Source organism: Protopterus annectens, chromosome 9.part0 (assembly GCF_019279795.1).
Source record: "Protopterus annectens isolate FY-2018-M chromosome 9.part0, PAN1.0, whole genome shotgun sequence".
NCBI lineage: Eukaryota > Metazoa > Chordata > Ceratodontiformes > Protopteridae > Protopterus > Protopterus annectens.
Genome location: NC_056743.1, coordinates 29182445 through 29197150, shown reverse-complemented (window position 1 = coordinate 29197150; position 14706 = coordinate 29182445).

Sequence of the window (14706 nt, the reverse complement as noted above, 5' to 3'; positions counted from 1 at the left end):
ACACCAGAGGTCAACCCCTCGCTGGTTAGAGCTGACCATAAACTAATCACTCTGGATATCCACATTTTGCCACCACCCCCGGTCAAAGAAACCACCATGAAAAATTTTCAAAAGCAAACTTCACGTTACTTAAGACCGAGGTGGGAAGTTTCAAAGCCCTCATACTAAAGGATAACGCTGTCCAAGCTGCAAAATCCTTTACTAATGCACTCTACGGGCACCTACAAGAATGCATGGATCGTGCTATCCCAAACAAAACCAAGACTTACTCCTCCAAGAAAAGGAAACCAGTCTGGTGGACCCCTGCCATAAACAAGCTATACAATAGAAGGAGGAAACTAGTACAGAAAAAGAGTAAAATCCCAAGAAGGGAAGTCATCCCTGATCAGTATCAGCAAAAAACTACATTCCCTCATAAAATCATCCAAGGCTAGCTTCGAAAGAAAAATTGCCATGGACTCCAAAGATAACCACAAGGCATTCTTTAGCTATGTCAAGAATCTAAGTGGCAATTCTCAGATCTGCTTGGAGTTAGTGCAGAATGGCACAAAATACGCTGAACCAACCAATATAGCCAACATCCTGGCAGACAGGTTCAGTGCAAACTTCACCCCCCTCTCACCCCCAAAAGGGCCCATAACTATACCAGAAGAATGTAGTGGCCCTGAAATCACAGACACTCAGGTTAAAACAGCCCTCTCCAAAGCCAAAAACACAGCGTCAATGGGATCGGACGGTGTCCCAGGCTGCATCCTACACAAGCTCAAAGATGAACTAACCCCTCACCTAAACACACTGTTTAAACTCAGCCTCTCTGCAGGCTACATGCCCACAGAGTGGCGCACAGCAATGGTTATTCCACTCCACAAAGGTGGAGCCACAACAGACCCTGGGAACTATCGCCCTATAAGCCTGACTAGCTTGGTTTGCAAAGCTATGGAGCGCATCATCATGGATCTCATTAACAGAAACATTGGAAACCTCCAAACACTGGGCCCTACTCAGTTTGGCTTTGTTAAGGGCAGATCATGCCTCCTAAACCTGGTGGACTTCTTTGAGACAGTTACCAAGGCTATAGACGAGGGAAAGGTGGTCCATACAGCCTATCTGGACCTCGCAAAGGCCTTCAACACCATTCCCCACTCAGGTATTATAGACAAGCTCACCAGCCTGAACATAAACCCCTATGTCACAAGATGGGTTGCCAACTGGCTCACGGACAGAACCCACATGGTAAGAGTTGCAGGAGCTAGGTCTGACTCTAAACCAGTTAGAAGTGGCATTCCCCAGGGCTCAGTCCTAGGACCCTTCCTGTTCAGCATATACTTCTCAGAGGTACAGGCAAGCACAGGAGGACTATGACTGATCAAGTTCGCAGATAATTGCAAACTAGGGGCTATAATTGACTCTCTGGCTGACACAGACATCCTCCAAAAGGGCCTCACTGAGACAGATACCTGGTGTCAAAACCATGGCCTCAAGCTAAATGCCAAAAAGTGCATAGTCATCCCCTTTGGAAAAAATAATGTACCCACAAACTACCACATAGGTGGTAGCCCCCTAAATATGGAAGACGTAATAAGGGATCTGGGGACCCAAGTAGATAGTAACCTCTCCTTTGATAATCACATTGCCAAAGGTGGTTAGAAAATCCTTCTATGTGGCCCACCTAATCACAAAAGGGTTTGCATCCAGATCGAAAGAGGTCATTGGGCCCCTCTACACATCACATATCAGACCCATCATATAGTACAATGCCCCATTTGGGATGTACCTTATAAGACACCTGCAACAACTGGAAAGACCACAGAAGTTCCTCACCAAGAGGATCACTGGCCTCAAGCAGATGCTCTACGCAGCTCGACTGAAGAAACTCCAGCTGTATTCAGTTGCATACCACCTACTCAGAGGTGATCTCTGCCTGACATACAAGGCCATGTCCAACGCAAAATTGATGGACATGCTCCACCTAAAGAAAACCATATCCCCTCGAGCCACACGCTCCAGGGATCTAACTTCACCACAACAAAATAGGACATGCTGGAGGGATAGATTCCTGTTCCAGTGACTTCTCATGCTCTGGAACAAGATTCCACTCTACATAAGGCAGAGCTCCTCGCTAACCCTCTTCAAGAGAAACCTTGACGAATGGATGGGAAACAGAAAGTTTACCCCGGGGATCACTTCAATGACTCTGCTGGATAGAGGCACAGGAAACTAATCTAAGGGGGCGGCAAAAGCCAACACATTCTGGCTAGGCTTATAAAGGCCTTCGGGCAGATAGCCTAGTACCTGCCTATGAACCTATGAACCATTAGAAACTCAAAATATTTGAAGAAATTAAAAAAAACAAGGTATCAGCCTGTATAACATTAGATGGGTCACTAAACTGGCTCACTGATAGAACCCATATAGTCAAAATAGGGGAATCCACCTCCAAAAACAGACCTGTAACCTGTGGTGTTCCACAGGAATCAGTCCTGGGACTTCAGATGTTTGGAATCTATTTTTCTGAAGTGCAAGCTAAAACTAAAGGTCCGTGACTGATAAAGTTTGGTGATGAATGCAAACTGGGAGCAGTCATAGAATCTCCAAATGATGCCAACATCCTACAAGAGGGTCTTACACAAACAAATGATTGGTGTCAAAGTCATGGCCTTATACTCAATGCAAAACAAATGTATTATCATCCCTTTCAGTAAGAGCAATATTCCTACTAACAACCATATCAGTAACAACAGCACCCTAAATACGTACTCAGTGGTGAGAGACTTGCACACACAGGTAGATAGCAACCTTACCTTTGATCACCATGTCTCCACAGTGGTAAGAAGGGCATTCTATATTGCTCATCTCATAAGTAAAGGCATTGCCTCCAGAAAAAGAGAAGTTATAACCTTCCTGCACTCTTCCCACATCAGGCCAATAGTTGAGTACAAGGCCCCTTTTGGTATGTACCTTTCCAAGCACCTGCAGCAATTGAAGAGGCCACAAAGGTTCCTCACAAGGAAAATTCAAGGTCTTCAGCATCTGTCCTATGAGGATTGTCTGAAATCACTGTCACTTTATTTAGTTTCATACAGACTACTCAAAGGTGATCTCTGCCTTGCAAATAAGGCAATCTTTGATCCTGCTTTATTGGAAATGCTACATATCCGTAAGTCAAACAGTACACAGGTTACTCGCTGTAATGGCCTTAACCTGGTATGTGACATTAATAGAACCTGCTGGAGAGACAGATTTGTCTCCCAGAGGTTACCATACCTTTGGAATAAACTCTCACTGCATGTCAGACAGAGCACCTCATTGCTCCTCTTCAAACGCAGTCTGGATGATTAGATGGGTAACCGTAAATTCACCCCAGTGGGTTCCACCTATGTACCTCTTGGACAAAGGTGATAGGTGATGACTGTGGAAATAAGGGTAAAACTTGGCTAGGCTTGTAAGGACCCTAGGGTCATAAGCCTAGTAACCTCCTATTATCCTATGCCCTTACTTATAAGTTACTCAGCATAAAAGGATTTTCTCATCACCATGACCACAAGGTAGTCAAAGGTAAAGCCACTGTTGACGTGCATTCCCAGATCCCTGACCACTGGGTCGACTCAAAGGAACATATTATCAACATGGTAATTAGCCAGGATGGTTGACTTCCCTAAGGATACAATTATGCATTTCTTAGCAATGAGCTTAAGACCATGGCTTTGGCAAAATTTGTTAGTCAGAGATAGGCCTTCTTGAAAAATGCTGGTGTCTGCAGCAGAGTTGATGATAACTCCCAGCTTACAATCATCTGCAGACTTAATCAGCTATAAACCTTCAGCATTTGCTTCCACTTCAGAGAAATAGATGCCAAAAAGGAAGGGGCCCAGTACCGAGCACTGGGGGACACTGCTATTGACTTGCCTCTTGGTGGAGGCAGCCTCACCTATTTTAACCTCCTGGGTCCTATTAATGAGCCAGCTGGCTATCCAGTGGGTGATAAAAGGGTTTATATCTAATTTAGTGAGTTTGACTATAATGCTCGAGTGCGATATTGTATCAAAAGGCTTGGCCAGGTCGAGGTAAATGTGTGCACAGTCTTGCCCTCATCCATTTCTTTGGTGACCCACCCAAAGAAGTCCACTAGATTTAGTAGTCTTGACCTTCCTTTAACAAAGCCAAACTGTGATGGGTCCAGCATTTGCAGGTTACCTATGTCCTCATTTATCATGTCCATGAGATCCCGGGCTGTGTACTACATGAACTACAAAATGAACTGGCTCCTCACCTAAGTGTCATGTTTAATCATAGCCTCACCTCAGGCTTCATGCCCACTGAGTGGCGCACAGCTACAGTTATCCCACTCCACAAGGGGGGATCTTGGATCCCGGGAACTACCATCCCATCACTCTGATGAACCTGCTCTGCAAGGGCATGGAACTCATTATCATGGAACTTATAAACAAAGACATTGGCAACCTTCAAACACTGGACCCCACCCAGTTTGGGTTCGTGAAGGGCCGATCTTGTCTCCCGAACCTGATTGACTTCTTCGAATCAGTCTCCAGAGCTGTGGATGAGGGTAAGGCTGTCCACACAGCCTATCTGGACCTCACCAAGGCCTTTAACACCATCCCCCACTCTGGAATCATAGATAAACTTACTAAGCTGGGCATAAATCCCTACGTCACTCGATGGGTTGCCAACTGGCTTATTGACAGAACCCAGACTGTAAAAGTAGCCGACTCCAAATCCAGCTCCAGACAAGTGACAAGTGGAGTACCTCAGGGTTCAGTCCTGAGACCACTCTTATTTGGCATCTACTTCTCTGAAGTACAGGCCAACACTAAGGGACTCTGGCTAACAAAGTTTGCAGATGACTGCAAACTGGGAGCCATTATTGAATCCCCAAATGATGTGGATATTCTACAAAAGGGCCTTACAGAAACAGATGCTTGATGCCAGAGCCATGGGCTCAAGCTTAATGCCAAGAAATGTATAGTTATCCACTCTGGGAAAAATATGTACCCATGAATTACCACATAGGTGGCAGTACACTAAACACTTAAAGTGTGATGAGAGACTTAGGGACACAGGTGGACAGTGGTCTCACTTTCGATAACCACATCGCCACAACAGTCAGGAAATCCTTCTATGTGGCACACCTCATCAATAAGGACATTTCATCCAGAAAAAAGGAAGTCATTGTCCCACTGTACTCATCCCTCATTAGACCCATTATAGAGTACAACGCCCCGTTTGGTATGTACCTCACAAGAAATCTGCAACAGCTGGAAAGGCCACAGAAATACCTCACTAAAAGAATCACAGGCCTAAAACAGATGCCATATGCTGACCATCTAAAAAAACTCCAGCTATACTCTGTGGCATATCGTCTACTCAGAGGAGATCTCTGCTTAACATACAAGGCTATGTCAAACCCTGAGCTGTTGGACATGCTCCACTTAAAGAAATCCCAATCTCTCAGAGCCACAGGCTCCAGGGATCAAAACCTTGTCATCATAATAAACAAAACATGCTGGAGGGATAGGTTCCTGACCCAGAGACTGCCTATACATGTCAAGCAGAGCGCCTCCTTGGCCCTCTTCAAAAGGAACTTTGACGATTGGACGGGAGTTAGGAAATTCACCCCGGGGATCATGTCAGTCAGAGAGACAGGGGTCCAGGAAAGTAAATATTGTGGGAAGAAATATTCAGGGAATTGTCATGGCTAGGCTTGTATAGGCCCTAGGGCCGATAGCCTAGTACCAACCTATGAGGATTCTTTCCATGGCCTTACATACGAGTCTGCTCAGATTTGTGGGCCTGAAGTTACCCTGATCAAAGGTTGTACCTCCTTTGTGCAGGGGAATGATTATAGCCATCTTCCATTCCTTGGGCACAAAACCTGACTGTAGGCTCCAGTTGAAAATTGATTCAAGTGGACCAGAGAGTTCATGTTTCATGCTATTTAGTAAGAATCCCAGGATGTTATCAGGGCATATCAAGGCAGTGTTTCTGGCCTTGAAAATGCACTGAAGACCTGTAGTAATGGTTGGGGGGATTATGATGGGTGGTATTTCCTTTGGACTGTCGGGGGAGTGGGGAAGAAATTTGAGTTGAACCTGTCAGACAAAATGTTGGCAATGGCCTCCATGTTCTGCACACTGTTGCATATTTCCCTTGAGATTACGAAAAAGCTTTGTGATTTTCTTTTGCCTGAGAAGTATTTTTTCTTCAGATTTAGCCTTTGCAGTATTAATTATTCCTGTTAGATGCCTATTTAGATTGGTCAGGGTTTTTTTTAGTATGTTGGGCTTTGTTCCTTCTACACTTGGCCAAGATTTTTTTCTTTTGTTGTATAATTTTATTTTATTTATTTTACATTTGTTTACTGGGCTAGTCTAGCTGGATATATTTCCATTTTTAGTAGAGGCCCGGGGAGAAAAGCTCCACATAAAACATAACAAACAGACATGATAATAATACATACATAGAATACAAAGAAAAGAAAAAAATTTGAATAAAAATTGATAATAATAAAAATGGTAATAAGATCAATAAAAATTAAGGCACATAATCAATAATAGGCATGACTAGGATTAAATCAGATTCACAGCATCTTACTTAATACTAAGGCTATATCTTAAGGCTTCTGCTATAAAAGGAAAAAGTACAACTAGGAGGAGAAGTAAAAGGAAGGGAGGCGAAAGTAGTTAAAAAGTAAGAGAAAAAAGGGGTAGCAAAAGGAGATAAGAGAGGAGAGAGAAGTAGGTAGAGCAAAAGGATTAGAAGGAGGACGAAAAATAGATAGTAAGTATAAGCACTCAGTAGGGTTAGAGGTCAGGTAAGGGGGGGGATTTGTATAACAAATTAATATTATGATTCTACTAGGGTAGCCTGTCTTTGGAGTTCATCTTATTCTTGATACGAACGGGCACAGCTCACTCTATACAGCTATCAGTGTGGCTGTACAGGGATTTTGTAAATAGCTCAGCATATACTACGGTGTTTACTGGGTTTGAGGTTGATTGGGATTTAGCCAAAGTGTTGCTTAATAGAGAGAGGTTAGCTTTGGAATAGTTCCTAAAAGCTTTTGGTTTCACTGGGTCCCCGGATTTAATTTCTTTTTCAAGCAATACTGCCTTATGGTCAGATCTGATAGGCAAAGGCATTACATTGGGTGAGGAACATTGCTCCCCCATGTTTGTGAGCACAAGGTCAAGGATGTTTGTATCCCTGGCAGGAGAATGGACCAACTGTTCCAGAATGTTGGTATTAACAAAGTTTAGGCACCACAGGCTTGTGCATTAGAAGTGGTGTACCAAAATAGTATATCGATGAAGAAAGAAACCACAGAAGTAGAGGAAAGAAATAACTTAATTCCAATAAATATTAAGTGCATATTTATTGAGAAAAGAGAAAGGGACGATGGTAAAGATAAGAAATAGATTCAAAGTTATAAAAAAAGAACTTTATAAATACTTGGTAGTAACACAAAATGAATAGGAATAAGATTTTATTAAATAATTAGAACCTTAACAAACTGCAGAAGAATAAATAAGCAAAGGGGTAGGCCAAAGGCTTTTCATAAAGTCTGTGCGTGTGTGTGTGTGTGTGTGTGTGTGTGTGTGTGTGTGTGTGTGTGTGTGTGTGTGTGTGTGTGTGTGTGTGTGTGTGTAATGTTGTCTCATTGAGTAAACTGTTCCTTGAGTGAATACAAAAATAGCAATCTTTTTAGATTGAAACAAGAAAGATCAAAAGATATATATATATATATATATATATATATTTATATATTATTTTTTTTTTTGATGGGGCAAGCCCCTCCATGCACCCCCATGTCAATGCTGCACCCACCACCCCCTTACAAATTATATATGCATACTCCGTGATCACACAACAGTGAGGTATGGGCAAATTACCAGGCTCTGCTGTATTGTGATCTCACAAGGAAAATAGCCAAAATGGTTGAAAAACAAGCCTACAAGAGCATTTGCTATAGATCAGGGGTGTCCAACCTTTTGGTCTCACATTAACTGAAGAGCAACAAAAACACTGGTTTATGTGGACTAATGTGGCTGTATTGTAGGTTAATTTGAACAATAAATAATATAAATAAATTAATAAATGCATATAAAATTCAATATCTCTTTCTAATTATTTAAAAACAGTTAAATCCATTCTAACATCTTAGTAAAGTTTATTTTAGCAGGTACAAACCTTTCAATTTGTATGAGATCATACCTGATACACAAAGACTAATACATGCACACAGAAATCAGACATTGATATCTTACAGTTACATTCTCATCTATGTTCAATTCAGCTACACTCAGTATGCATTGTGGAATGTCAGTTTACTGTACTATGAATATAGTCTAATCTCTATCAATATACAATTTTTTTTTACCTGTTAATGTCTATGGCCAGGGTTACAACTGAAAATGATCCCTGCACCATTACATCAAGAAATAAAGCAATTAAGACAAGTGAAATGAAGTAGAAAGATAAACACCAAAATATATACAGTTGGAATAGCTCCACTTCACTTGGTTTTATCTGTCATTCACTTTTCTAGTCCACTTGTTACTTTATGTATGACAACTATCCCCATTTCTTGTCTTACATCTGTGAAGAAAACCACTACAAAGGGTTGATGGGGATGTAAAATATTCTTTTGAATTTCTGGAACTGCTTCTGCTTGTCGACATTTACCTTTATGGATGACTATTACCAAAGCACGAACAGGTTGGCAATTTCCACTAACAGTTTTGGTATCAGTGTTTCTGACAAACAGCAAATTTCTACTGAGAGTCTAACGAAGTTCTAGGAATCTAGGTACAAGTTCCTTTACAATCTGAATGAATGCAACAAACTGCGGCAGAAGAAAACAGCATGTAATCTGAAAGTGTACAACAATTCACTATTGTGCTTCCACATCAAACACAAATCCACAGAGGAAGTCAACATTAAAGAAAGTAGGACCCCCAGAAAGACTAAAAGCCCAAAGTACCATTCCCACACTGTGGCAGTCGTTTCATACCATTTCAATTCAAAGTTGTAATCCCCAGAGATGCAGCAAGCAATGCATGCCACTGACGTTAAAAGCATCACCTTAAAAGACCTAGCAATTTCTCAGATTAAAAAATTAATAAATGAATAAAAAAGGTTACAATGGAATTCAGTAATACAGCTGCAAGAAGACAGACACCAGAACTAACTGCACACAACAGTGCCACCACCACAAAAAGTTATGCTCAGCTAACCAGACTGAAAATGGGTTGGAATCATTAAATAAAATGCTGAAACTCATTGCAAAGGAAAGGATCTAACTCTATGACAAAAACTGTCAAGTTTGGAGCAGTATGCTTGCAGAGTCAGAGTCAGCACCAGACAACGACTGGTAGTGTCATTCAATGTTACAAGCTGCACTTGGTTAAAACATTGGTTTGCTGCATAATGTCAAGTCTATTTTATTAATGTATGCTGTTGATCAACAAATCAGTCTATTTTATTCACTTACACTTGTACACAGTGGCTGTCTTACCCAAGATTGCAGAGATGTCAGGGTTGGTATATTCAAAGTAGTGGAGGAGGGATGCAGGGTGATTTTAAGTTTATTTTGTGTTTGAAGGATACTGCAGGTAGGGTTGTATTTGACCATGTTAGGTTCACCATAATGAGTATTTAGTTGAGTGCAGATTAATTATTCAGTATAACTCCAGGAACTGATATGTACATGATGCATGGAACTGCATACATCCTGTTAAAAGGGCTGCAGTGGAAGTATGTTAAATAAAGACAGAGAAAAGAAGGAAAAAATAAAGCCAAAACTTTTTATAAGAAAGATAAAAGTTAATTTACAAGATTTACATTTTACTGAATATAATGAGCAAACAAAAAAAACACTTCATCTTGTAACTTACCTTTGCTATAGATAGATATATATATATAATGTGGGTCCCTATTAATTATTTGAACTTTTCAAAGTTCGAATTTCATATGATCGACACCATATAATCAAACTTTGAAAAGTTTGAAGGTTAAAAGCAACGGCTTCGTACAGCACAGAATGGGAAAATTTCCCTTTTCTGCACTGAAGTGCGATCTCCGGGTTGGTATATTTAAGAAGGGGGTGTGTGTGGGGTGCAGGGGGGCTTGCCCCCCTGCTCAGAGCATTCAGGTAAGTTTTTTTTTTCGAACTTCGCTCATATGTTGTGGAACATATGAGGTGCGATGTTTTGAAACTTCGAATATATAATATAGACCCATATAATGTAATGCATACATATGTATACATATATACTTATTCATTATTGGGCTTAAAGTCAGCTGATTAATATCTGTAGTAGAGCTTGTGTGCAAAAATTTATGTAACATATGTCTGGGGTTGGGACTACTTCATTCTGTGTGATCGCCAAGAAAAATGACCGAGAGGTTTCTTTCTTGTGCTTCATTGGCGATTCCTCAAGTCTTTGAGGGTGATGACTGACCTGATATCCTGGCTATTGTGTTCCATTATTGTGACTCAAGTTTAGACTGATAACCATTGCGCTACTGCTAAAGTGAGCTGTTTTAGTACTGAAAAGGGTCAGTGGAGCAGCCCAGGTATTTGGTCAGGGAAAAACATAATTACTAAAAATACAGGACTACAAGATGAAATTCATTGGATGCTTATAGCTTTAATTATCAGTGCTAAACTGACATCTGCAGACTGCTAGTTTAATGAACAAGTTAATTTTGAATAAAAATACACAAACTACAGCGAGAGTTGAATGGATTTTGTTTTCAGCATAGCTGTACTTATCTACCTGGTACAACAAATCCCGGACAGTGCTGTGATTGTCTGTTACCTTTAAAGATAGACAGTGTAGCTACCCTTGCTAGCCCTCAGTCATCTATGCATTCCTAAGGCATTTTTTAACACATTCAGTAAATGTATTCTGAGCTCAAAGAGCAGAGAGGACATAATTAGTAATGGAGCATGATAAAAGCAGAGAAGGTTACAGTATTGCAATACTGGACACATAGTGGTAGACACAGAAGACAAAAACAACATACTGTACATGATTTGACAAGTTCTATAGTAATGGATGGCTTTACATTTTTAGATATGGATGATGAGGTTTATCCAGTGTCACAAAAACAGGTACAACTGGTTTACTCCTGAAAGTATTCCTGTAGTGCAGTCTATGATGCTCCATCAGCCATGCCCAGAGAGTTTCTCCGTTACTCCACTTCAAAAACAGAAGCTGTGCTGCCCTCCACCCCATCAGCTAGTGTACGCTCTGTTTTAAGAATGGAAATGGACTTGAGTTTACTTTCACTGAAGTTCATTCAGTGAATTTAAATTTAAAGAATGCCTTCAATGATGAAAAATAAACTGGCAAAGACCATTGTAGGGGTTTTGCAACTTACATTTCCCAAATGGAATTGTATTAACTGAGGTTGTACATCCCAGGAAAATGAGAATAATATTTGGTCTGGAAATAAACCGAGTCTCCCTGGTTCTTCAGTGATGTGTGCACCCACCAACAAACATTCATTTGTACAAACGCTGATCTGAAATATTTTACTTTGTGCGTTCCCAGTTCAAATTCAGAATTCATTCAAAGAAGCATCTGCAGATCTCTTAAGCAGAGGCTTAGTGATGAAATGAAGTCTCCCTTCCAGTACCCTGGCATAGGCTTTCCCCTTTTATTTTCTAATATTAATATACAGCTAATTTACTTCTGTTTCATTTCACCTGAAGATGTTTCACTTACTTGAAGATGCAGCCTCTTTTCTGTGGCTAAACATATTTTTTCATACTTGTGTGATTGGTTATAATGATGACTAAGCTTCTAAACCCTGCTTCATATAAATGTGCATGGCTTTTGCAGCATGTATGTTACTTTGCTTCATAAACATTCCATTTTTTTCTGCAAATTACATTCTTTAGTTGGAGGGCTATCTGAGATAAGTGTTGATCCTTAAACTTTTCTCATCAAGTTCTTTAAATTCAGAGAGGAAATATTAAATAAACCACCATTACTGGCACCCTCTGCCTTGTAAATGGAATTATTCTTTGAGTGCAAGCCATGTTACTGTGTCACTGCACCTCATCCGGTCGTTACCCCCAGATATAATGTTAGCTCAAAGGCTCGGTTACTGTATGTGTCCTGCTGCCGGAGGGCAGATCTTGGCGGATGAACATTTTTTTTTTAGTCAGCATATATCTATTAATACAATGTGGATTAAAAGTAAGATTTCAATGTCACTTTACTTCTTATTCACTGAACTTGCAGCTTTTTTATCCCCAGACATGTTGCCAGGGGACCATGTGTATGTTTTAATTTTTCTTTTTTTGTTTCATTTTTTCCACTCAGATTCTCACATTGCTTCGGCTGAAGTGTAACGTATTGCCTTCCTGTTCAGTTTTATCTCCCTTTTATACGCCAGCTGGCTCCGGTGTGGCTCGGGTGTCTTTGGTACTTTTCCCGTTTGTCTTTGCTTTTCAGCCTTCATGAACTTTCCTTGCTTTCTTAAAGTCATATTGCCAGTCTCACCCCTTTTGTTTTGCACTTTACTGCATGGGACAGACTCCAAATGTTTCTATTCTTGCACATCAGATGTATTTACACTGTGTAACTTATTGTCAAGTACATGTTAAGCTTTGCTCAGCTGTTACTCATGTGTGCTTGCTGTTTCATTAACAGTCCTTGGTTATCAGTCTGTGGTTGATACTTAAACCATTTATAATCAACCACAGTATGTACTCATATCATTAGGGAAGTCATGCTTAAATGTATAAAGCAGTCATCGTACACTAAACCACTGCCCTTTCCTCCTTCAAAAACACGTCATCACATCAGACCTCAAAAGCACTTCAGTTCATTTCAGCACAAGACCCAATTCATTAATAAACAGATCTTAAAATTTGCCTCCTTCAGCTGGAAACCATAAAAAATGAGATTGCTCTTTTTATTTATGCTATATGATTTATTCACAGTATGGATGTGTCATTTTACAAATGTCCAATGCTCTGTTTTACTTTTAAAATGCTGAAACCATGAGGGTGGTATTATTTAATGTTGGTAAACTAAAATTCATTTGGCAGCCGGTTTCAAACAATTAAGCCTAAGGAGCTAAAAACTCATATTCAGCATACGAGATGGCGATTTAAGGCCTTGCAAGGAGAATAGAGACATCAGAGACTAGTGTGAGTCAATGCTTATTAGCTTGCCAGATAATGGGGTGGCAGTCCACGTAAAACATAAGTCAGAGGCAGTTGTTCTAAGATGGAGTAACACACTGACAGGCATGCAACTTGGCCTGGGAGATTAAGCAGTATATTTTGTTAAGAATGGCTTGATTCACTTTGTGGTTGCAGTTTGGCAAAATCTAGGGTTCATATTTGAGGGTCTTAGTCGCTTTGTGTGGGTAGCATGTTTTTATCAATAGTACCACATGATTCAGTGATTATGAACCTAATAATGTCACAGCAGGGTTTCAGTTTTTGTGATAGTTTGTAATACAGACAATGTGAAATGTAAGAATGGAGTCTTACGTGATATTGACATAGCAGAATTTATAAACTTGCCTCAGACAAACATGGGATTCAGACACTTTTAGATTGTCTTAGGAATGTCAGACACTAGGGAAAAGCCATGATTGTGCCACAGTAAGCATTCGGGAGAACAACAAGATCTGTGGACTTAAGTTCATCTGCAAAAGGGTTAAAATCACTTGATTGTTGGCGAGGGTTTTGAAGATTACCAGGCCTCCTGAACAAAGGGTTTCTTGTGAAGTGTTTTAGATCCCTTCATTTATTCACTTGTTTGTTAACCAGGTTGATGGGCTGTTACATGATGCTTTTCAGCCATGACCTGGATCTGTGGCAAAATGTAATAAAGTATCTTTATGTCATAAACAAAAGGATGGACTAAAACGAAATGCCAAGAAATGAATAACAGTATCCTTTGGGGAGTTATCCACTAGGGTTGCCACCTTTTCAAATGCCCAAAGTGGGACATTTTTTGTACAAACGTTAGATTTTGCAAGGCAAAGCATACCCACGGCCAGTACAAAGGACATAACTTCACTTTTTGCCCAAATAAACACTTACTCTTGTAGCATTTTAGTTGCTTATTCTGTTTCTTGTAACATTTAGGTGTTTCAGAAACAGAATAACTGTTTTATGGAACTATTACATTAAATATAGAAAATATGTTTGCCCTAATATCTCAGGACATTTGCCATTTTTTCAATTTTTATGCAGGACACAACTGCCTAAAGAGGGACTGTCCCTCTCAAAGTGGGACAGGTGTAACCCTAGTTATCCACCTCTGGTAACTATCATATTGATAACACACCCCTTAGAGTTCACCCAGTAGTCCGGGACTTGGGGGCACTCATAAACAGTAATCTAGCCTTTGACCATCATGTGTCTACATAGTGAGGAAATCATTCTATGTTGTGCAACTTATAAACAAAGATATGGCATCCTGGTCCAAGCAAGTCATTGTTTTACTGTATTCGGTATTCATCAGACCTATCATTGAGTACAATGCCCCCTTTGGTATGTACCTAACCAGGCATATCTAACAGTTGGAATATCTACAGAGGTTCCTCACTAAAAGAATACAGGGCATAACAAAAATGTCCTATGCAGACCACATCAAGGCCCTATCCCTGTATTCTGTCTCCTACAGGCTGTTGAGGGGAGATCTATGCCTGGCA